We start from the raw sequence: 26,597 nt of genomic DNA on the forward strand, positions 1-26,597 counted from the left end.
CGAGCGTAGATCGCAACCGGCGCCAGGTGCCACTTCAGTATCCGGCTAGAATTTGCAGGTGTCATGCAAGGAATATCGCAGTGAATGGAATTTTACGGGGAATTGGTAACGTGGGAAAAGACTCGCACAACATCCACAACTTATTCGTGGCTTTAGCAGCCTGAATGTTTGCCTGTATTTTTTATTTCGGCGCAAGCGCCGATTAAAATATATACATCGCTTGCGCCATTGGCTCTTTCCTGCCTTATTGTAGGGAATTACCATTTCCGTACGTGCTCTATCTCGGTGTGCCTAGCACACGTCAAGTTACTCCAGAACAAGTGCAGCCAGTGAGCGACGACGATGAAAACTTCACAGGCCATTAGCTTCGCCTAGTGCTGTACTCATCCACACATTTGAAAAAAAAAGAATGTAAGCGTAATTGTGGGATCGAGCCGAGGTAGGTTTTAGATAAGAGAAAAAATTATTTTTTTCCATAGTAAATCTGCTGACCCGTATCATATCAAAAACAAAAACCACTTCAAGCGGGCTGCTTCCTCTTCTAGTGCACCGATGTATTACGGCGTAAGCCTTTCTTGGCTCACGAGTGGCGTGGACAGAAGTTCTAGACGAAAGTTTGTGGACGGAATTGGTCCGCACGAAAGTTCATTCAGAAGCTGTATGGCACATAAAAGAAGTAAATCTGGATTAAGCAACAGTTCTTAAGCAACATATATGCAATCAAATAAAAGCCAGAAATTAAAAAAAAATACAACAGAGTAGAAATAAAAAAAGGAAGTGAAATTACATATTAAAAAATTAAAAGCAAAATTGAAAAAAAAACGAAAAGGTTGAAAAGTATAGAAATAAACGTAACATGAAAAATGTAGGGAAAAGAAGACGGCAGGGAAAGGATTTAGCATTTGCGCTCTTCAGCAGGCTTAGATGCAATCCTGTAAGTTTTTCGGAACCTTTACACGAAGTTCGCAAATGGTGGTATATAATGTGCAGAACTTACAATCGTAAAATTCCCCAGAGCGCAATCTAGTTTTCAGCGTATTGTTATTCGGTATGCCCGGTGCTCGGAAACACTTTACGAATAGAAGTTGAATGTATTTTGTGCCAGAGCTTTTTAAAACGTTTCCCTTGTTTTTTTTTTCTTTTACGACCTATCATCACTAATTCAAAAAATCATCAGTCGCCAGGCACAGAAATCCAGTACCAAGAAGCATTGCATTCTATATATAATTTGAATGGTTGTTCAATAAAAACCTGAGCTGCTGACACTTTCTTGTGATACATGCTGCTTTGGGTGGCTAATCTACTTCAAAGCAGCAGGAAGTCGCACCTTAAGCGAGTTCCTCTAACTCTCTGGCAGACTGGCAATTTTTTCAGGTTCTCGGACTCGTTTATCGGTTATACGGCATTCCTTATCTCTCCAGGTCAACTTTCTCAAGACGTATTTCATATTGGCTGTATGCCGTACTTCTTTTCTAATAACATGCTACGCTGACTCAACTCAAGCTGCTTTCCGTGCAATAAACAATTTTATGCGGTGCGAGGTACAAGTATCATTTGAGCCTACGGAAGTGTCGACGCTTGTTGACGGGTCATAGGTTTTCTATGAAGTCTTTGACCCAACTGATCGGGCCGTAGAACTGCGACTGACCGTAATGCGTTCTGCATAGATTCAAAAATACAATGCAAAGGTAGAACCCAGAGAGGAAAATTGGTTTGGCTTATGGCGTTTAATATCGAAGATCGACACAGACTAGTAGGGACGCTGTAGTGGAGGGTTCTCGATAATTACCGCCACCTGTGGTTCTTTAACGTGCACTCGCAACGCACTGTACTCGGTGCTCTAGCATTTCGCCTCCATCAAAACAATACAACCACGGCTGGATTCAACGCGCGTCTATCCGGTCAGCAGTTGAGCACCATAACCACGGAGCCACAACGGCGGCTACAGAGTAAGAGTTCGGGTCCTGTTTATCAACAATATATCTGGCAGTACACTTGCACGCCCGTCAGAAATGAGAAAACGACACCAACTCCTCCAGAGGGTTGATGGTGTGAGCATATGGTAAAAACAGGGCAGGCTTTAAGAATAAGATATTTGTCGATTTAAATTGGTCTTTACTAGTAGAAAAGCCGCTGTCTTCACGTGTGGCTAATTAAAAAGCTTTCAGATTCCCCTAAAATTCTCATGAACATTGTCTGTAGCTGGGCTCCCAGACGTGGAGCCGATGATATCGGTTTAATGAGTTGTTTATTTTCTGCGTTGCTTTATGTTTTGAGGGTAGGAGCGGGTAGTGCTTGTCTAATACTTGTGCTCGGTTGCAAACCGTGTGCTCGGTGTGGGCACCGCCATTCATGCAGTGGCTCAAGGGCACGGATGATATTTTGATGGCATGGATGTCAGGCTATGAGGACAGCGCGACAAAAGTCAAATGTTTGAAATCGAAATATCGTGGCATCGATGGCACTGATTATCACCGCACTATAGAATTCTTCGAATTGGAAGAGGTGAGTTGTCAGTCTTGTTGTTCTGAAATATAAATACCTATCTTGTTAAAGCAGGCCTTAGAAACTGGTCTGTAACCTTGAGTACTGCAAAGCACAAAACATTCTTTAGTGTTCGTAATATAAGCATTAAGTAAAAAAAACTTCGAAAAATTCACTGCCACTGTGTCCACTACATTATATAATTTGAGAAAATTCAAAAATCTCGGTGTAACGAAGTAATGCAGCCTTTCCTCTTTAATGACATTAGAAATCTTCGTGCCCATATTCTACTGTTTTAAAAGCGCACTTCCGTTTTCAGATAATTATTCATACATGAACCACAGACAGACAGACAGACAGACAGAAAAACTTTATTCAGCAAGTGAGTTTTAAACCCAGCTGGGTTCCTGGGCCACTGCGTGGTCCCGCACTGCATCACGTAGGTCATGCCGGGACATGACGTCGTCAGCCCGAGTCACCGCAGCAAGCTGCGATGTGGGGTCTGCAGACATAAGCAGGACCTCCCAGTCCTCCCAGCTCGAGATGGCGTGCTGTTCCCGCGGGGGAGGGTCAGCAGGGCAGCCAAAAAGAATATGGGAGAGTGTGGCGTGGGGGTCACCCCATAGGGAGCATGCAGGGGATGTGCCGCAATCGTGGGATAAATGCTGAGGGGATGAGAGAGAGCGGGTCTGGAGGCGCCTGAAAAGGATCTGTTAGGAGTGCGTAAGAGAGGGGTAGAGAGGAGGGTAAGTCCGACGGTCCAAACGGGGTATTTGCGTGAGCTCCGCAAAGGTGTGCGCCCGCTCCCTCGAGAATCCTGGATCGAGACTGTCCTGAGCCCGGCAAATCAGATCTCGGGCCAATTTATCGGCAGCCTCGTTTCCAGGGTTCCCAGAGTAAGCCGGCACCCACTGAAGCTCTACCCTGCGCAGTAAATTTTGTGTAGGGGTGTTCAACAATTGCCAGGCAGGGGCGTGAATCCTGCCCCTGGCAAATTTGGACAGAGCCGTTTTGGAGTCGCTGAAGATGTATTGGGCGTCCGAATGTGCAAGGGCTAGGGCGATGGAGGTCTCCTCTGCCTCCTCAGGCGTAAAGCCCGAGGGAAGACGGTGAGTTAGGGGGTGAGGTAGGGTTGGATTGTGGGCAACTGCTACCGCAGAATGGAACGAACTCAATTTATCGACTTTTGTCTGCCCAATCTGCATGCGCCTTCATAAACAAGCTAGATGATGATGATGATGATGATGTCCTCAGGCTTGGACGTCCAATTTTCATTAGCCCTTTTGAGACGAAGCCCATGGCATACGCTACTCATTTAGCTCTAGTATGCTGTTTTTTACTATCTTATTGAGTTTATTTGCTAAAGTGAAGTCTCTGTTTACGGAAGTTTTTCCAATCAAGTTTTTTTTCCAACATACATCTACAAGGCCTGATGTCATTGATTAGAGAAAACAAAAGCACTACACCACAAAAGCAATGAGTATAAAAGTACAAAACGAAATGCTAGGGAAGATAGAAAGGAAAGAATAGTGCAAGGCGGGAAACTCTAAACGCCTAAAATTTCAGAGTATATAAAGGATAAACTATAGGAGAAGTTGAATGTATCAAAACTAGGACAACGTAGACAACTGGAAATACTACCTGCTTCAAGCCCCTGGTTGCGTGGTTTTGCCGTGTTTCACCAATGTCTTTACCAAATTAGCACGCCTGCGTTTTAGAGTGAACTACAATACCTGCAGATCTCTCGATAAGTTGGTTGGAAGTGATGTAACGTAATTAGGTAAACGGGTATGCCAGACTCACAACTGCCGACAAAAGGTACTTCACCTGATAAAAGTTGACCGATATTTGAGTGCACAAGACGCGATATATATAATTGTCAATACTGCCAATCCCTGTTTCTGGGATTTTTACAGGAGTGGGTTCTGGTCGTAGGCAAACTGTCGACTAATCATAAACACTATTTCTCAAGTATGCAAAAAGTACAGTGAATATTATGGGGACAATAAGAATAGGCATTGGAAAAGCAAAAACAAAGATAACCCATAAGTAATCATCACCTTTTCCTTACTTACATGATCACGAGAAGTACAAGTAAATTCATGGAATATACAAATACATGGAAATTGAAAGGCATGGAAAAGCAAATACACGGAAAAACCAAAAATGTTAGAAAAAGGACATAAAAATCACAGTTCCTTTCCTGACAATACACCAGCTAGCGCCAAAAATTTCTCAGTACTTGGTTGCATAATCACTGATTGATCAAGGCAGTTCCACTCGCGCACAGCTCGCGGAAAAAAGGAGAACATAAAGGTATTATTTGCACAGAAATATTCTTGTATGGTAAGTTCATTTTTGTGACGCGTTTCTCTGAAAGTGTTCAGAGTAATGTATATAGCAGAATCAACTTTTAAGTTTTTTATGTAAAATCATGTACAGAAACTTCAGCCGGTGAAGCGTCGCACGAAAAGCTAGCGTGTCAAGCCCAGTCTCAGATAGCATAAGCGTCGGAGAATCGGCGCACCTATATCTGTGCAGATAAAGCGCGCACTTTTTCGCTAGACAGCCTCAATCGTAGTTATGTTAGCTTGCGTGTACGGGGACCAAGCGACATTGGCGTATTCTAGTATTGGGCGAATGATAGCAGTATACGCCAGAAGCTTGGCTTCTTTGGTAGAATACCGCAGGGCTCTTCTTAAAAACATGAGCTTACGCATCGCTTTGCTTGTTACATGATCTACGTGAGCTGTCCACCCCAGATTGGCTGATATAATGATGCCTAAGTATTTGTGCTCGGTGACTGTCTTGAGTGCAGTGCTGCTATAGCCATAAGGGAAGCTAAGTTTCGATTTCTTTTTCGTTATAGTCATTGAAACTGTTTTGTCTAAGTTAAGAGCCATTTGCCACTTCGAACACCATTCTTCTATCTTGCCAAAATCATTGTTTAAGCTTATTTGATCTTCTCTCCTTTTTATTTCTCTATATATAGTACGCAATCATCAGCGAACAACCTCAGTTCCGCTTCTACCTGGTCAGCAATGGTGTTTATGAAGAGAAGGAAGAGAATTGGGGCTAAAACAGAGCTCTGTGGAACACCGGAAAGGATCGGAACCGTATCTGAAGTGTGGTCGCCGAGTTTCACGAACTGACGACGGTCGATTAAATAATTGGCGATCCATTGGACTACTGACCCATCCCCTAATATATAACTTAGCTTCTGTAGTAGTTTGGGGTGGCAGACTCGGTCGAAGGCCTTTGAGAAGTCTAGAAGATGACATCTGTTTGCATTTGGTCGTTAATTGTTTTAGCGAAGTCATGTAAAGTCTCGACAAGTTGTGTAACAGTGGAAAGACCACGTCTGAAGCCATGTTGTTGGGGATGAAGAATGTTATTTGATTGAACGAACTCTGTTATTGATTTTAGGATAATGTGTTCTAAAGCTTTACAGGAAGTGCACGTAAGAGAAATAGGCCTGTAATTTGACGGGCAAGACTTATCACCTGATTTATGAACTGATATTATTTTTGCAACTTTCCATTCCGCTGGGAGGCAGTGCTCGCATATAGACTTATTGAATACAAGACATAGGTACTTACTCATGGGTTCGGCATAACATTTCAAGAAGACATTTGGAATTTCGTCCGGACCGCTGCACTTTTTATCATCTAGGTTTAAAAACAGTAATAGTATTCCTTCTACAGTTACGACTGGGGCATCAAGTACGCCATATTGCTCTCTGTTTACTTGCCTAAAAGAATGCGTAATACCATTGTCTGGTGTAAATACGGATTTGAAAAATTCATTGAACGCTACCGCCTGCTTCTTTTCTTCGTACGATGGCAAATGGTTTGGAGGGTTTTCTTTGTCACTTATATAGCGCCAGAATTTGTTGGGCGATTCTTTGATACATTTGCAAGAGTTGTTTTACAGAAGTGCTGCTTTGCTTCTTTTGTCTTTTCCTTCAGTTTTTTGTTCATTGTATTAATCCTTTGACAGTAGTCTGAGACCTGGCTTGATTTGTTGGAATTTCTCAACCTTTTAATTCTACGTTTTAAGTGAATTACTTCGCGCGTTATCCATGGATTGTGCTTTCTTATGGTCTTTTTTATTAGTGGGACAAACTGCTTCATACAGTACATTACGTGATTTTTCAACTGCAGCCATATTTCATCGATGTCTGCACATCCTTCTGTGCATAGGTTGTGGAAATCGACGTATTCGTGTACAAGGTATGTCATGATAGCTGCATCATCAGCTTTGTTAAAGGCATATACACGTTTTGTAGGACCACTCTGACAAAACCGTCCTGGATACGATAGTGTGCACATAACGATATTATGATCAGATAAACCATCAAAAATATTCACGCTAACCTTTTCCTTCATAAAATGATCGCTTAAGTAAATAAGGCCCAGAATAGAGCTTGAAGTATCCTGCACCCGAGTAGCCTTGGAAACAACCTGAGTTAGATTCAGAGTGAATAAAAAGTTTACCAGAAGATTGTTTATTGCTGTGGACGGGCTTAACAAGTTCCAATTTACGTCTGGAAGGTTGAGGTCACCGGTCATTATTACAGCGCTTCCCAGCATATACCTCTGCATATACTCAAGAAGCGGCTTAAGATAAGAAGCCTCTGCGTTAGGGGGCCTGTACACAGCGCCAACGCAGGCAGAGCTCTGACTTAGCTGTACCTTACACCAGACTGCTTCAACGCCTGGAACGTCTGGCATTAGTGAATAGCGTATGCCTTGCCTCAGAGGCAAGCCACTCCCCCACCTCTAGTTTTTCTATCTTTTCGAACCATGGTGTATCCAGGAGGAGAAACTTCAAGGCTCTTGATATCTGCGTGCAGCCACGTTTCCGTGATGCAAACAATATCAGGGTTTAGAGCAATAAAGATCGCCTCTAGCTGTTCAGCTTTGTTTACGAGGCTACGCGCATTAACATTGATAATAGTTAGGGGCGTCGGCGGGTTCGGGTTGCTCGGGCTGGAGCGTCGTCCTGGCTTACGTTTTTTGTAATTTCAATAATGTCTCGTTTTTTTTCGTCCCATGTGTACAAACGCTTGTTTATTTTTATTTTATCGTATTTAAGGTACACCTTATCTTTTTGATCACGATTAACTTTTGTTCGCTCCCAGAGTTTCTTTCCATCTTCTCGCACAGCTCGGGAAAAGTCTTGCCCAATTGAATACCCAGTTTGTTTCAGCTTAGTGCAGTTACCCAGTATGTTAGTTTTGTCTCGGTAGTCAAATAATTTCAAGATAACAGGCCTATGGTTAGAATCGTCAGATGCTTCCTTTCGTCCGACACGATGAATCCTTTCGAAGCCTGCTGTTTTGTTTTCTAACTTTTCTTCAAAAATTTTCTCCACAGTGTCCTGCAAGCTTTGGAGGGTCTCATTTTCTTGTTCTTGAATACCATATATAATAAGATTAGACCTGCGGCTTCTGTTATCAAGGTCATCAACAGTTTTAGTCAAGGATACAACCATTTTTTCAAGTTTATCAACTCGTTCCACGCATTCTATGACCTGTTTTTCAATCTTACCGATTTTTTTCTAGTTTTTTATCTATTGAACCTAGTTTTTGGTTGGTCACCGTTTTCTCTTGCTTTATCTCCTGAATGCCTTTCGCGATCGCTTTCAGCTGCTGTCCAATTGTTTCGCCTGTGGGCCCGGGATTTGTCTCGGCGTCTCCCGCCAGTAACAACAGAGATCGTAAAGACACCAACATGTTACATAACCATTCAAACAGCGGCAGTGGGCACGGCAGCAAAATCAAACAAAGGTTGTTGCTACGGAAAGTTTTGCCGAAGCGTTTTCTCACCTGAATCATAAAAAGGAGCGGGTGGGTTTGTTTCCTGCATCTTGGAAGTGCTGCCGCACTCACTGAATGATTCTCTGCTGAAGCTCTGGCTTATATACCAGTCCACTGTCGTAACGGTCGTCGTCCCTGATGTTGCCGTTGCTGATAGTGCGGCGCTGTTCGGTATGTAGTTGACGCAGTCGCCGTCTGGACCTCGGTGAAGACACAAGTCATGTTCCCAGATTTCAGGCTGCCGCAACAGATCCGAGGAAGCGATCGGCCTTGAAGAGGGTCCCGATGACACCAGCAGCAAACCAAGGGAAACCTGAGTCACAAAAAGGAACGGGTTTGTTTCCTGCATCTTGGTAGTGCTGCCGCACCCACTGAAGGATTCTCTGCTGAAGCTCTGGCTTATATACCAGTCCACTGACGTCACGGTCGTCGTCCCTGATGTTGCCGTTGCTGTTAGTGCGGCGCTGTTCGGTATGTAGTTGACGCAGACGCCGTCTGGACCTCGGTGAAGACACAAGTCATGTTCCCAGATTTAAGGCGGCCGGAACAGATCCGGGGAAGCGATCGGCCTTGAAGAGGGTCCCGATGACACCAGCAGCAAACCAAGGGAAACCTGAGTCACAAAAAGGAACGGGTTTGTTTCCTGCATCTTGGTAGTGCTGCCGCACCCAATGAAGGATTGTCTGCTGAAGCTCTGGCTTATATACCAGTCCACTGACGTCACGGTCGTCGTCCCTGATTTTGCCGTTGCTGTTAGTGCGGCGCTGTTCGGTATGTAGTTGACGCAGACGCCGTCTGGACCTCGGTGAAGACACAAGTCATGTTCCCAGATTTAAGGCGGCCGGAACAGTTCCGGGGAAGCGATCGGCCTTGAAGAGGGTCCCGATGACACCAGCAGCAAACCAAGAGAAACCTGAATCACAAAAAGGAACGGGTTTGTTTCCTGCATCTTGGTAGTGCTGCCGCACCCAATGAAGGATTGTCTGCTGAAGCTCTGGCTTATATACCAGTCCACTGACGTCACGGTCGTCGTCCCTGATGTTGCCGTTGCTGTTAGTGCGGCGCTGTTCGGTATGTAGTTGACGCAGACGCCGTCTGGACCTCGGTGAAGACACAAGTCACGTTCCCAGATTTAAGGCGGCCGGAACAGATCCGGGGAAGCGATCGGCCTTGAAGAGGGTCCCGATGACACCAGCAGCAAACCAAGGGAAACCTGAGTCACAAAAAGGAACGGGTTTGTTTCCTGCATCTTGGTAGTGCTGCCGCACCCAATGAAGGATTGTCTGCTGAAGCTCTGGCTTATATACCAGTCCACTGACGTCACGGTCGTCGTCCCTGATGTTGCCGTTGCTGTTAGTGCGGCGCTGTTCGGTATGTAGTTGACGCAGTCGCCGTCTGGACCTCGGTGAAGACACAAGTCATGTTCCCAGATTTAAGGCGGCCGGAACAGATCCGGGGAAGCGATCGGCCTTGAAGAGGGTCCCGATGACACCAGCAGCAAACCAAGGGAAACCTGAATCACAAAAAGGAACGGGTTTGTTTCCTGCATCTTGGTAGTGCTGCCGCACCCAATGAAGGATTGTCTGCTGAAGCTCTGGCTTATATACCAGTCCACTGACGTCACGGTCGTCGTCCCTGATGTTGCCGTTGCTGTTAGTGCGGCGCTGTTCGGTATGTAGTTGACGCAGACGCCGTCTGGACCTCGGTGAAGACACAAGTCATGTTCCCAGATTTAAGGCGGCCGGAACAGTTCCGGGGAAGCGATCGGCCTTGAAGAGGGTCCCGATGACACCAGCAGCAAACCAAGGAAAACCTGAATCACAAAAAGGAACGGGTTTGTTTCCTGCATCTTGGTAGTGCTGCCGCACCCAATGAAGGATTGTCTGCTGAAGCTCTGGCTTATATACCAGTCCACTGACGTCACGGTCGTCGTCCCTGATGTTGCCGTTGCTGTTAGTGCGGCGCTGTTCGGTATGTAGTTGACGCAGACGCCGTCTGGACCTCGGTGAAGACACAAGTCATGTTCCCAGATTTAAGGCGGCCGGAACAGATCCGGGGAAGCGATCGGCCTTGAAGAGGGTCCCGATGACACCAGCAGCAAACCAAGGGAAACCTGAATCACAAAAAGGAACGGGTTTGTTTCCTGCATCTCGGTAGTGCTGACGCACCCACTATATATATATATATATATATATATATATATATATATATATATATATATATATATATATATATATATATATATAGTACGACAATATTCCAAGTAATAAGGTTATAAGAGAAAGTGAGAAAAACAATAAAGTTGTAACGAAACACTGTGCCCTTTGAAGTAATGATGAGCAGCTGGTCGTGAAATGCTTGACAGTTGGATATGGTTGCGATCACTGCGGGGAGAAAATTTCTAAAAGCGATGACACGTAGAAGCAAACATTGTAACAATTCTAATGGTCTTCAATAGATGCTTTTGACGCTGTAAGTATTATGCCACGTGGCCTAAGTGTAACCAAGCATACAAATGGCAGAATTTTCTAGCCCAGTTGCACCAACTGCGGAGTATTAAGTGGGACATGGACGTGCACATAGTTATTGTTTCTTCTCTTAATATAATTATAGAAAACGTATTTTGTTAAATTTTAATTTTTCGCGTCAGGAACAGTTTTTGAATTCCGATATTCCAGAATATCATCTAAAGCAGGTGACGGAAATCTTTACACCGAAGGTACCTTATAGGCGAACCAGTTTTGTTAACAGGGCTTAAAAGATAACTCCAACATAAAAAAAATTAGCGGTGGTATAGTTTTTGTTAAACATGGTGAGAAGCGAAACAAAACCTCCGGCTCTGCGACGCTGGTCAGGCGTACCGCCTGAAGTGCTTACTGCTGTTTCTTCGCCCTCGCCACACTACCACAGTAGCACTCTTCCATCGTTTTGGACGCTTTTCGCACGTTCTTCTCCTGTCTCTTCAGCACGCTGTTTCTTCCTAGCCTCATTGAAACGTTGAAGCTTCGCTTTCCGGAGCGCTATCACGGCAGAATGTTCTTCCTCCTCCATCGCAAAACCGGTTTCTACACCCACCGGCTCGCTGCTGGTACACAGCTCTCCATCGACGTCAAAGACGGTGGCTCCACCCCCGTTGTCAAACAGACTATCTATCACCATGATTGATGTGCTTGTTCCCTCAAATTCCTTTTATAACGTCACTGTCATACAGCATCGCAAGTTGTCCCAGCTCCTCAATCCTTGACCTTTGACAAATTTGGACGTGGCCCACAATCTTGATTTGGCATTTATGTGCCACCTTGGCCTATGTGACTTTGCTCCATGGTTTGACCTCTAAAGCTTTTCAAGGTTATAAACGGAACTACACTAACTTCTTGAAACCCTGACGTAGTCACGCTTTCGCTCCAATTTGACCTTGACTTTGGCCTTGATATTGGCCTTCGAGAGATTTGGGGGTCGCCCACCATCTTGGTTTAGCATATATGCGCCACCATGGACTATGTGACTGCTCCACGGTTTAAGCTCTAAAGCTTTTAGAGTTCCTAAACGGAACTACAGTACCATCTTGAAACCTTGCTTGGTGAATGCTTTGCTTCAATTTGACCTTGACATTGACTTTGACCTTGAACTTGACCTTTGAGAGATTTGGAAGCTGGCCCACCATCTTGGATTGCCATATATGCCGCACCATGGCCTACGTGCCTATCCTCCATGGCGTAATTCACTTTACTCCTATCCTTTTCACCTATAAAGCTTTTCAATGTCGTAAACGGAACTACACTAGTCTCTTGAAAACCTGGCGTAGTGAAGCTTTCGCTTTAAAAGCCGGCACGTCACAGCCGCGCTGCTTCAGCGGCTAAAGACAGGTCTCTGAGAAAAAAGTTTTCTCTCGTACGCTCACCCCAACGCAGCACTGGGTGTGCACTGGGAGAGATATATGAGCCAGAAGTTCTCACGTGGCCGCTTTCGTTTAAGGCCGGTAAATAAAGCAGCGGGAACGCTTCCTTGGTGTCAACAGTGTCAGCAGGTAGCTTTTTTAATACGACCTACAACTTTTTAATTTAAGCTACGTTCATGAAGTGGATAAGAAAATGTAGCTAATTAATGTTGTGTATAATCACCTAACATTAGAGAAGCAAAAACACTGAACTAGGCCTCGCAAATATCAGCAGCCCTCAAATGGTTTCATTGGGGCCAGGACACTACGCCTTTTTCAGAATATTGGTTCCCTTCAGTGGGTGTGACTGCTATAATCCACCTGAAATACCTGAAGACACTTGGAGAGGCATTGGATATAGCCAGGCTCTGCAATGATAGGGAGACAGGAGAACGACAGATCGACGCATGTCTAGTTGCTCGAGAGTGTTGTCATCAACCTTGATTCGTGTAATGCGCAAAGGCGGCCTATGGCTTGCCCTAATGAAGCTAGTGGCTTTATACTGTACAAGTTGTAACATGTTGTTTTAGTTGTTTTCGCACGATTACGATGCTTGTAATGCAAATGTAAAAAGCATAACATGCTAATCAAGGTTTCACGGGTGTCCTTCTTAAATCCGACAGCTATGTTCCGATGGGTAAACTCCGAGCAAGATCTTGCGATGTTTGTGGCTTTGTGCCAAGTGAAATAGATTTTTTTTTCTGGTTTGCGGGAAGTGAAAGAAGTAACTAAACATAAATAAAAAATATGCGTGACTGCGAATAAAAAGCGCGGCGGCTCTAACAGCTTCTCTGGCAACTGCGCCACAGCACTAGGCTATCGACGCAGCCGATCACTCCTCGTATTAAACTCCCAACACTCTCGCGCTGTGCATCGCACACCGTCGTCTTCATCAACTTCTATCTGTACCGCGAAGTCTCTGACAATTCTTTGTCTTCACCTTCGCCTGTTATCGTTCATACAATTCTTCTTTCGCACGCTTATGTAATTTAGGCAAAATTCTGTCCTTTCAAACTACACATTGCAAATGGGATAAACATCCATATGAAATTTCCCCCAATACTTGCCATGATTTATTTCCTTGGTCATTGCGGAATAAGCATTCCACTTCAGGCATTTGTTGTAAATTCCTTATTATCCTTGTGTTTTTTGTTCACTTGTTTATTTAGGCGTGGATGTTAGTAATTAAGGCCATGTATTTTCAAACAATGTTAATATTGTTAAAAGCGTTCGTTGCTTTTCTTGAAGGGCTATGTTTATTAACCCGCCACATCCCCCCTCCCTTTCTCATGCCGCACGACGCTGTGGGTAATATCACCAATGAATCAATTCTAAATAAGGCAGAATGGTTTTAGGTTGAAATGATTCTCCAGACTCGTATGGATGTTTCACAATTGCCGACACAGGATTGACAGCGAAGTAAATGCTCATTGTAAAAGATGATGTGTTAGGTAAACGAAAAAACACTTATATAATGATACCTCACAAACTGCGTTCTATGTGAGATAAGATTAGCTAGAAGTCGCTGTGTTTCGGCTAAAGCAGATGGCTGTCGATTTGTTATTGTCAAGCGTCATTTCGCATATTTTATTTAAAAATTAGAATAGAGTAACGACACTTTGAAGAGCTGGCAATTTATCGCTAGAATTATCTTGGCGCTAAAGAAACAACCGCCAGAAAATAAAGCCCTAGAGATGAAGACACATAAGTAGAAGTGTCCCTTAAACATGGCAGAAATAATAAGATACAAACGGCAGGTACTGCCTCTCTGAGGCACCCTGATGTTTCGTCATTAATTGAGTAAGAGAAGTTGTTAACTCCTGTAGACTACATGCGAAAGGTATGTCAGCGTTAAAGAAGCTATAGTTGGACATCAAGTAACTGCGTAAAAACGATATCTGGCAAGCCGATTGATAGCTACAGAAAAATAAAAAAACCGTGCCACACAGCACTAATGCTAAAAGGCGGGTAAGCGGCCAATTCTGATCATTGTGTGTTGCCTAAAATGCTTTCCAATAGTCATGATGATTTGCAAAAATGAAAAAAAAACTATGTTTGAGACGACAATTAAGTGATAGGCGATTATGTGTTCAGGTAAACTGCAGTATATGGATGTCAGTAAGTTTGGGCGGAAGGTTCCTGGTGGATTCCTATGTCCTCTTACAATCCGTTTTCAGGTTAAAGTCATCACCTGTGCAGTTGATCAGTCGGTATGAACGAAACCATTTCTTAAAAGGCTGCAGGAAGACGAGCCACATAAATTAGCTTCATGTTGACGCAATGTTTTTGAAGTTTTAGAATAAAGCTTATACCAGAACTTGTTGAGACCCAAAGGTTAGAAGTGAGACGCGGGATACCTTCAGTAGTGGCATCATAATGCTGTAGTGGCGTTAGGAGCACATGGTAAATCCAATTCTTGCCATGTTGTTTTAGGGAATGTTTCTGTGCACTTTGCTCAACAACCAATTCAGATGACGCCCACATCTTTTATATCATTTTTATCCTTGCATTATGCTCCTTTGACTGAACAAAATCAATGTAAAGCATGTAATACACAAATTTTGTTGATTTTTTATTCTCTCTCCACAACTAGATTTATGGCCGCTGTTGGCGGCGGCTGCGCTTTCATGGAGGAAAAACGCTAAGGCGCCAGTGTGCTGTGCGATGTCAGTGCACGTTAAAGATCCCCAGGTCGTCGAAATTATTCCGGAGCCCTCCACTACGGCACCTCTCTCTTCCTTTCTTCTTTCCCTCCCTTCTTTATTCCTTCCCTTACGGCGCCGTTCAGGTTTCCAACGATATATAGACAGATACTGCGCCATTTTCTTTCCCCAAAAAAAACAATTATTATTATTATGGCCGCTTTTGGCGATATTTCTGCATATGAAACCAAAATAGATCGCAGCACTTACTAATTTTAGCTTAGTATATTTCCACAAGTTCAAATCAGAATCAGAACGTTTATTCACGCAGAAATTGATACACAAAATGCTGTGTAGTCATCTGGATCCTTAGCCGCTATGGCTAGTGATGGATCCATTACAAACATTGTCAGAGTTAAACAATCACTATATGGAGCATTGCTATGAGCAACAACACGTGTTTAGCTTGGTGCACCAGATTGCTTGTTAAGGTAGTGGCGTTTTAGTTTAGAAACAAAGTTGGACGTGTATTTCATGTAACACGGCACGGTATTCCATATTTTAGCCCCGATAAAAGAAATTGAGCGCCGCCCGTATATGTTGTGAGCTATGGGTAAATTAAAATTATTGTGCTGTGCCTGCCTAGTGTCACGTTTGGGAGAGATGAATATGGAAGAAGGATGTGAAGAGTTCGTGCTAATTATCTGGCGGACTAAAATGGCCGTTTTGTACTCACGTACATTGGTGAAGGGCATTATGTTTAATTCATCAAAAAGAGGTTTGGATGGTATTGCTCTCGGTGCATATGATATTATTCTGACAGCTTTTTTCTGGAGAGTGCTAACTTTTGCTAAGTAAGATGCGAAGGTGAAACCCCAGGATTCAATGCAGTATATTAAATGGTTATAGAAAACGCTGAAATATATCATTCGTAGTGCGTTCTTGTCAAAATGTTTTTGTGCTTTAATTAGTGCATAGCACCCAGAGGTTAACTTTTTGCATAAGTTTTCTATATGAAGTGCCCAGTGTAGATTCTCATCAAGAGTTACTCCTAAATATTTGTAGCTTTGAACCCGTTCAATTGGTAATCCATCGAGATGCAGACTACATTCTACGGGGGTAGATTTACGACGGGAGGTGAAAGCAATGAACTTTGTTTTTTTAACATTTAGCGCTAGTTTGTTAGTGCTAAACCAATTTGCTGCTTTTTGGAGGCTATCATTTGCAAGTGATTCAGCCTTTTCTGCCGACTGATGAGGTATTAGTAGAGCTGTGTCATCTGCGTACATGACTGCTTGTCCATGCTCAATGAAACGAGGAAAATCAATTATAAAGAGGGAAAAAAGCAGGGGGCCAAGTACTAACCCTTGCGGGACTCCTGTCCTAACTTCCCCCATTGAAGATCTTTGATCTGAGATTTGCACGAATTGCATGCGGTTATTTAGGTAGCTACGGAAAAAATTGCTGGCTGGTCCTCGAAATTCATAACTTTCAAGTTTCTGTAACAAAATGTCTCCCGTAGAATTGAAGCTTTTTGCAGACGACTGTTTAATTTATTCTCGAATAACACAAGCTGCCGACCAAATTAGAATAAACCGTGTCCTTAATTCCTTGCATCTTTGGTGCGAAAAATGGGGCATGGAAATTAATTACACAAAATCAACTTTTACGCATATAACTAATAAGAAGACTTTGCAGTTATTTTCTTATAATGTTGGAAAAAATAATCTAAAAAATGTTGATACCTTCAAGTATTTAGGCGTCACAATTGCACATAATCAGCAGTGGCATAAACATATTAATAATGTGTGCTCGACAGCTTCCCAAAAACTTTACTTTCTGAGGAAGAAATTGGAACATGCAACAAAAGATGTCAAACTGATAGCTTACAAAACATTCATCCGCCCATCCTTAGAGTACGCTTGTGTCGTCTGGAGCCCGCACCAAAAAGTTCTAAAAGATAAACTGGAACGAATCCAAAGAATGGCTGCTCGGTTTATATCGTCAAGATACAGAAGAAGGGACTCAGTGACGGAAATGCTGAACTCATGTGGGCTCGAGTCACTGGAAAATCGAAGGAAAAAATCAAGACTAAAACTTTTCTTTCAAATAATTCAAGGGCACTTCAAGATAAAATCAGATAGATATGTTCAGCCTCCGGGAAGACGGAGTGCGAGAACAAGCCACACTCGATCGATCAAGCCTTACGACTCACGTATTGATGTTTTTCGTTACTCTTTTTTTCCTGATGTCATCGAAATTTGGAATGCTTTGCCTGTTGAAGTTGTCGAACAATCGGAATTGCACAAGTTCGAACGTTCTATCGATATTTTGTGTCGGGGGCACCCAACTTGATGTTATGAGACATGAATTTTTTTTGTTGTATATTGCATTGTATTCCCTCCCTGTAACGACCCTCAAGCGAGGGTCAACAGTATCAATAAAAAAAAAATGTTTAACAGTGTCGAATGCTTTTCTAATGTCAAGGAATATGCCTATAATAATCTTGTTTGAATTTAAAGCCCGGTTAATTATTTCTGTTGCTGAGTGTACTGCTGTGCCTGTAGAATGACCTCTGCGGAAACCATGCTGTTCTCTGGCTAAGATGCCATATTTTTCAACAAATTGCTGTATTCTCTTAGCTATTAGTTTTTCGAAGAGCGTAATAATGCAACTCAGTATGGTGGTTGGGCGATAATTTTCTACATCATTGGGATTGTCGTTTTTGTAGATCGGTACAACTCTCCCAATCTTGAGCGTTTCAGGATAGATGCCCGATAAAAAAGCCTGATTAAATATTTTTTCCAGTGGAAGGCACAAAATATGAATGTTGTCCTTAATGATGTTCACTGATATTTCGTCATGACCCATAGCTTTATTAAGCGACATCTGGCGGACGACAGCAACAATTTCGGCAGCTGTTATCTCTGTGTAAGCAAAAGTATTAGAGCACGGAGTTGGCAAAACAGTACAAGAGTTGATTTGCAAGGTGGCAGCTATACTGTTACCTATGTTAAGAAAAAAATGGTTGAACGTTAAAGCAAGACATGCTAGGTCAGAGTTGAAGGCACTGAGCCCTGGCAAAATACTACATTTCTCGGGGGATCTAGTAATGGAAGCGATTATCCGCCATATTTCTTTTGAGTTACCTTGGGCTTTCTTAACCAGGTTGCTATAATACTGTTTTTTTCGCCTCCGCATCATAGAAAGTGACATATTCCGTATGCTTCTGTACTTTTCCTTGTAATAATTGTTGCTTGGATTTTTCATCAACTTAGTATGCCAATGCTCTTTTAGTCTGATTATGGAGAGTATTTCTTCATTCATCCAAGGACAAATAGGTGAATGAAGGCGCCATGCTCTGCGAGAGTTGTATTGCTTTTGGACGCAACATGATGAAAGCAGCGTGCTGAATGCATTATATGCTTTGTTGGCGTCATCAAAATCGATGCTTGAAAAGTCTTTTTCTTTGATAGAAATTTTTGTTGCCTCATAGTCCCATCTAGGTGACATATGAGTGTTGTCCTTGGAATGATGTACAGCTATTGTAGGAGCGATAAGAAAGGTCGAGAAATGGTCTGTAATGTTATATTTTATCACACCAAATTTCAAGGGGCTGACATCCAAATTTGATAATATGTGATCTATTGTAGATGATGATGTTGGCGTTATTCTGGTTGGACTTGCTATATGGTTTTGAAAGCCGTAGGATGACAAAAGATTTACGTATTCACTACTAGATGAAACAGCTGTGTTGATGTTAACGTCGCCACAAAGAACCGCCTTTTTTTCCTTATTTGTGAGGCTGTACAGTGCGTCTTCTAGTTTGTCCAAAAATAGCTGAGTTCTAGACATGGGTGGACGGTACATGACACCAATAACCATGTTGTTCCCTAGTTCTATAAACAGCATTTCGTAGTTACCCATACTGGTCTCTGTAATGTCCAGTAATTTTTTGTCAGTGATTTCCGATGACAGGTAAAAAGCTACACCACCGCCTCTAGAACCAGCCGCTCTTGGCAGGGACACAAATTTATAACCAGGTAGATTCAGAGATTCGTCTCCTTTAAGCCACGTTTCTGAAATTGCTATGACGTCATATCGCATTTTCTGGTGAGAAAGAAAGGCAGCGAGTGAGTCATAGTTTTTATGCAGACTTCTAATGTTGCAGTGTAGTAAAGATATTTTTTTTCCACGTATTCTGGCTATGTTGTTCAGCATTTTTATGCTTGTCGCTATGTAAGCGCAATGCTTTAGAAAAAAGGAAACGGCTATACTATCTTAGACAGGTCGTCGCGAGTGGCTATGTGTATGACAGTGGAATTTTCTGCTTTCCTTGCCAGTATTTTAGAGTTAGAGACCCAGACGAACTTCCAGTTGTTGGCTTTCTTTCGGGCAATTGCCATTCCAAGCAATGCTTTGTATTCGGGGCACAGGTGCTCGTTCAGGTAGACGGGTGTGGTCTCGGAAAAACCGATGTCATTTGCGGATAGCCTCTTTTTCCTTGCAGACTGCAAAAATTTGTCCCGAGCTGCGCGTGAAGCAAACTTGACAATGACGTTCTTTTTCGTTTTTTCTTTTGTGGGAATACGATGTACTACGTCTATGTCGGTTGTTTCTACGTCCATTACAATTTTTTCACCTATTTTCTGGACCATTTCTACCAGTGACTCGTCCTCGGTCTCCGGGATGCCCTTAATTTCCACGTTAGAAAGCCTGGAGCATTGCTTTAGTTCAATCAGTTCCTTCTGCGTTTTTGCTAAGGTTTGTGCTAGTTCGTTTTTCTCTAGTTTTAGGGCTGCGTGCTCTTTCTTCAAGGCCTCGAGTTCTTCACCTGTCGTGCGAAAGGCTTCGAAGGAATCGTTCATGAAAGTCATGCTTTGGTTCAGTTCTTCTACTTCCTTTCTAAGGTCGGCATTCTGATCATTTACATACTTCAGCAGATCTTTGATTGTACCAGGTGGTTTTTCACCCATTTTTCAACAGCGAGCGATCAAGGCGCCGAGCGAGTAGCAAATTTTCTAAATAAGAATAATTCAATGCTACGCACCTGCAAAGAAGTGCAGAAGCAGTTATGCCCTGCTCGATGCGCTCGCTCCTGGATCGCTCGCTGTTATGATGCTTGTCTGGCGCTGGTGCGCCAATTTATAGCTGAAGGCCGGGATGTCGATGCAATGCGCCGGCGCTTAGTCAGGATCTGCCGCTGGAGATTTGGTCGCAGGTAAGGCAGGCTCCCCCGGAAGCAGCAGCGATAGCTCCCCTCAGCAGCACGTGTAGTCCTCCGGTGATTGTGCAGCAGCGTCCGTGCAGTTTCAACAGCTGCAAAGGAGTGCAGAAGCAGTTATGCCCTGCTCGATGCGCTCGCTCCTGGATCGCTCGCTGTTATTAAAGTACAGACAAAGATTGAGCCTTCCGCCTTATATTCTCTTTAAGATAATAGTACCGTCGCTGCAAAAAGACTTCCTTAGAGAAAAATCAGTTCATATAAAAAGTAACTTTATTGCGAAGTTTTTCGCTTTGCAAACTTTTGATGACCGATTTATTACATACGCATGGCCTCCATAGTCATTAATTCTCTTAGCTTAGTCTTTTTCTACCGGTCGTTTAGTTTTCTAGGCTTCTGTTTTTGATTTCGTATGCTGCTCAGCCAGCAGAGGAAACTTCACCATTCAAGTTCTCGCCACCAGTGGTGAGTGTTACTGCTTCAGGTCCGTCAGATTTGGGTGATAGCCTTTGCTCTTGCTGTTTTACTGCCATTCAATATATTAAAGCATCTACTGTGTACATCCTTAGTGCCTCTGGTCCTAAAGTGGCAATTTTTTAGCTTCCTACCAGATGATGGGAATGAAGGACTGAAATTCTAGCATTTAGCGTAAGAACTCCAAGATTGTTCCTAAGTATGTTTTTCTCCAAACAAACTAAGAAACATTCAGTTGGGTGATGAAATCGTGTTTCAAATGGCTGGTAATGGATTGCCTGTGCAAAAAAATATGCTTTCGCTACTCGCATCTCCATTTTCAAAGCAATTCATTAAAGTGGAATACGCAACGAAAGAAGTGCGATATTGGAAAAGATGAAGAAAAGAATTGAGCGTCCGGAAAAAAACAAAAGTAAAGGAAGTAATGTATGTTTTTTTCCTTACCCTGTCTCTTTAATGAGAGCATTATATTGATAAATATTAATAGGATAGGATTGATTAATTGATAGGATTAATCTACCAATGTGGACAGAAAGGCTAATTCTTAGATTAATGAGGGCGTTCACGATCTCGGAGATGTTGGGCAACGTCATTACTGATCAAAATAAAAATAATAAAATATACATCAAAATTAGAGGTATTGTGTTCGGAAGTAGAAATAGCGAAACATTGTAATTTTAACCATTCGCTGAATATTTCCCAAGCTTATAGAGCGGGCACTGGTTTGCCTGCCTACAGAAATGCTTTCTGGTGTTTCTGAGACGACGCAGAGAATTAGAGAACCGTAGCCTTTAACTGTCATTGCAAATATAAATCAGAGAAACGTATTCGCAAATGAGGTTCGTTATTTAGTAAACGGTACGAAGTTTTGCATGAGAGGGGTATTGAACATGTGTCGAAGAGGCCTTAACTGAAAAATGAATTTGCTTTAGTATTCATATTACAATTCGCTTTATTCTAATCACAGATTTTTCTCAGAGTGAATAGAATGTGAACGGGATATTAGGCTGGACATATACAAGTTTATGATCGTCATTGTCTAGGGAGGAGTAGTGTGTGATAATGTCTTCTCGAAGAGAGACGAGGCGCAGGTGGAGTTGTGCGTTTTGGGGTTTAAGCCGGGCGGAACGAAGCCGTCGTTTTCATTTCTTCGAGAGCTTGAGAAGGTACGGATCAGTATGAGTCACAGGGGTGGCGAAGTGATCAGTACTTGAAGCTTTAATTCGTGCGTTGCAAACAGAACGAACCCAGTCGGTGTAGTTATGCGGGTCGTGGGTGACGGCTTTGAGGTTGAGTCGGAAGTCCATTCAGTTGTTGTGGGAAGTATAGGTGTGGTTGCTTGGAGGGCTGGGAAGATCAACGATAAGAATTACTTAATTATCATTGAGAAATATATTGTAAATGACCTGCCATGTGGTATATAGTTTTCCAAAGGAAAGTGAAGATCAGACTCAGTGCAGAAGGCTAGAACAGAAGGTTAGAGCATTGAGTTCTTTTTTGTTCAGTTCTGCAGTTCATTATTGAAAAAAAAAATGTCTAAGGTAAGGCTGATCAGCATTTCTGACACAAGAAATTAGTGTAACGAATCCGATCACGCTTTTGTGAGAAAATACCGCGATATATAAGGTAAATTATTTAAGCTACGTGTTTTAGAATGATTACACCAATAGAGGGGTGAAGTGAGCATTTATACAGTGATGGGAAACTTCTGGACTGGAACAAAATCTCGCAATAATATCTCCGATCTGCTTGCACGAATGGCTCACCCTACCTTAAGAAATGAATCTGTACTCACGTGAAATAGCGCTAATGGTTCCTTCATTGGGAAAAAGTCTCCGTCATCCATGTATACAGAATAATCTTGTCTATATATAGCGAATTTGATTCGGTCAGAAAATATTTTGTCTTCCTTTGCATCCAGAAAACAGTCCCGTATCCGCCAGTGCCCCGTATGCTGTCAGTATTCAACAGAAAACATTGCGCTTCGTCACATTTGAGAGCAGGTTTCAAATGTTAATAGATTATAATAACAGCTGACATACGTCAGATCGCCTCGGAAAGGCATAAGTGCATTAAGTCATATCTACCTGAATTGTGGATCAGGAAAGATAATTAGTCGGCTGCTGTAGATGTACGGATTGATGTGGAAATGTCATTGGTGCACTACAACTTTGATTACCTTATCTGCTTTTAATAGAACTCGTGTTGTGTTTGCCTTTCTTGTCTGCTTGCTTAAAAAATTTCTTGCGAAAAAATATTTCGAGAGTTTCAGCTTGCACGCGGCTACGAGGATATGTTATTAAAGAAAAATATGTTAGTTTTGTAATTGAGAGGTCTATAATTTTTTTATGGCAGCGTTTTTTTAAAACTGTCTGCTTAAACTTCTCTTCCTGTGCTATTTTCTTTTGATGACCTCATTCTATGTTTGAATCAGGTGAGTAAACAACTTTGAATACATAGGTAATGAGAGTTAAGCAATAAATATGCTTCGTAGTGTCAGACAGATCTGGTGTAAAAGACGCCAGGTCATTTTGCCTTCATTGCACGGACTAAGGAGAGTGCCGTTATGATGTGTCACTTTATTTTTGTCGAATATAACAAAACTTCAGTTTAAAAAACACACATCACTATATGTTGAAGATGCCATAGTTTTCCATGGTAGCAGTCTTCTAACCCTAAAAGATACCTGAGGCATTGAACTGAATAGTTGAATAGTTTTTACACAACTACTACATTTTCATTTCTCCCAGACGTGGTTCACAACACTTTGGGAAATGAAAGCGCTGTTTCCGCATTGGTATTTCGCAAATGCCTTAATTTTATTCAGCACTAAACTTTCTTTTTCCTTTCAGAGAAATTGGATATTCAGGTAAGCAGCCTAGGGGAATTTCGTATTTCTATTTTCACTTTTTAGTGGTTTTATGAGCAGTTATTTTCAGTGCTGAAAATGCTTTCGGGAAAGGAAAATTCTCCTTATCCTCTGTTTGCGAAGTTGATGTAGAACGAATCTGTAACGGAAGAAAGCAACAAGCGTTCATTGGGTAACCAAGCACATGACCTAGAAAAACGACCTGTTCAATATTAAGATCAAGCAGATCAATATTATTCACACAAAATTACGAGTACTCATCCACAACGCGAAAATAAACGTGGGTCACTTCGGCGCTTTGCGATTATTAGAAGCTAATAATATTTCCTGCTCAGTTACCTCGTGGAAAGACATTTTCGACTTAAAACAGGAGCAGACACGTACAATGTGGCGTAAATTAATATTTCAGGAAATACAATATTGTCCTCGAACGGAGAACGCTGCCGCGTAATGCAAACCAGCCGAGACTGGAGACTGGCCATATCTGTAAGTAAGCTTTTGCTTTCCCAGGGAATTTTAACCAGTATAATGAACACGACAGAGCTGCCATTTCGCGGAAGATCAGCGTGAACAACTGGTTAAGAATAAACCTACCCAGATACACGAAATACTGATGCGCTGCCAACGCACAGGCTCTGCACTTGACCATTGCGGCTTAGTCCATGAGCATGGGCTATCAGAATTTCGTCTTCACAAGGTCGCGTACATAAGTCCATAAAAGCAAAGCAACTGTACTCTGGCGATTTACTGTCCTGGCCTCATAGTAGAATTCAGTTTGTAATCTAAGACTTAAACAAACTGGAAAGCTTAAATGTCAACTTTTTTTGTTCTGAGAATTTCGAACATTCATAATATTAAGATTACCCTTTAATGCCTACAGTTCCGCTATGCATATCTAGTTCATAAGGACTGCTACGAATATCGTTCTCAGTTGCTTAGAAATGCAGTGTCGCTAGGTGATAGAGCATTACTATTGTACTTCTCATCACATTTTACCCCTCCCCCTCCTCCCAGTCCAATTCTCCGAATGCCTACTCTAAATACATGGTGCCTACTCTAAATACAGCCCAAGTTGTGCAGAAGATTTCGGTCACTATCGCCGCCGCGGTGGCTCAGAGATTTGGGCGCTCGGCTACTGATCCGGAGTTCCCGGGTTAGAACCCGACCCCGGCGGCTGCGTTTCGATGGAGGCGAAACACTGAGGCGCCCGTGTACTCTGCGATGTCAGTGCTCGTTAAAAATTCCCGGAGCCCTCCACTACGGCACCTCTTTTTCCTGTCTTCTTTCACTCCCTCTTTTATCCCTTCCCTTACGGCGCGGTTCAGGTGTCCGCCGATATGTGAGAGAAATACTGTGCCATTTCCTTTCCCTAAAAACTAATTTTCATTTTTTTCATTTTGGTCACTAGATAAATATCGAATGCTTGCTGTTGACAACAGAAGTGTGCAGCAGGCCTAATCTTTAGCTTGCGCGTGTGACGGCCGCTTCTTCCGCACTACTGTGCTTTGCCACGAAGCAACCTTGCGGTAAACTCAATATTAAGCACGGATTCAGCGAGGCTGTGCTTAGATTTGATATTTTCGGAAGTGTCTTACATAAATGCACCGATGGTGCGTTCATGTAAACTGTCAGTCAGCGAGAAATAAGTCGGCCGAGCTTGATGCGATGTTTAGCAGCTTGAACCTGGAATTTAATTTTATTATGCTATCTGAAACTTGGCGTGACCACAGCACTCCTCCCTGGCGACCCATAAATTATGACTGTTTTAGTCAAATCACAAGTTTTTCACCTGGCGGTGGTGTCTGCATGCTAGTGCGAAACAATTTCAAAGTACAATGTCTCTAGAAATTTTCATATGTTTCCGATGATTATGAAGTGTTGTCTGTTTTGCACGCCCGTACTGTTTACTCTGTTTTCTATTGTCCACCACAAGGAAATTCAGTTCTATTTTTCTCTTCCTACGAGGGCTTTTCGAATACATCTCTAATTTTCTGTACATCATATGGGTGGTGACTTCAACATTGATTGCTGTGCTGATACTGCCGTGAGGCGTGAATTTGAACTGCTGCTAGAGTCCTATGGTTGTTTTAATGTCATAGGTGGTCCTACCAGAGTTACCTGTGACACTTCAACATGCCTTGATCTTTCTTTTCAGGCTGATATCAGGTCTGGTGTTCTTTTATATCACATCAGAAGCCACATGCCAACAATTTTTTTACTTTAAATGTCAAGTAAAAAATAAAGATAGGCGTTCTCCTATATTTCATTCAATAGCCAGTGAACACCTTGACCACTTTCGGGAGGAACTGCACAAATTTGACAGGAGTACTGTTTATGCATCTCATTGTGCGGATACCGCGTACGAGCTCTTCAATGATATTTTTACTTCATGCTATAAGAAAAATTTTCCTCTGTGTTGGCAAAGGCCTAGATCTTCACGAATTTGTAAAACGGGGTTCGAAAATGACCTTTTTAAAAAGTCAAAGGAAGGAACTGCTTTTTAACAAGTTTATTAGGTATAAAGATCCTGGCGATCTGCGAATTTTTGTCCTTTCGTAACTGGCTTACAAAATAACTACGTCTGGCAAGAGCCCCATATCTTGAAGAGAACTTTCTCGTGTGCCAAAATGATAGCCGAAAATTATGACACAAGCTAAATGATGTAATGAAACAGTAATCGAGGGCAACACCCGACTTTCACATTAATGTGAACGGCGCAGAGATTAGTGCTGACGAAATTCCCGGTTGTTTTAATGAACATTTCAGCAATAATGGTCGCCAAACTGCTGGTGTGAATGCATGCCGTTATATTAATGCAAACTGCGCAGAATCCATCTTTTTTCACCCTTCAAATGAAGGTGATTTAACAATGGTTTTCAAAAAACTGATCAACAGTGCTGCCTGTGATGTCGGCGACCTGCAGATTGGGTTCGTGAGGTATGTCATTTGCCTAATTTTACCTGTTCTTGTTTATGTCTACAATAATTGTCTTTCATCACGCCAATTTCCAAAAAGAATGCAGGTGACAAAGGTGCTAGCACTTTTCAAAACACATGAGAAAGCTAAAATTTCAAGCTATAGGCCCATCTGAATTTTTTTTCCAAAGAACTGCAGAAGATTATTTTTTGCAGGCTATGTAGCTTTCT

This window comes from Amblyomma americanum, chromosome 8, assembly GCF_052857255.1.
Source record: "Amblyomma americanum isolate KBUSLIRL-KWMA chromosome 8, ASM5285725v1, whole genome shotgun sequence".
NCBI classification, from domain to species: Eukaryota; Metazoa; Arthropoda; class Arachnida; order Ixodida; family Ixodidae; genus Amblyomma; species Amblyomma americanum.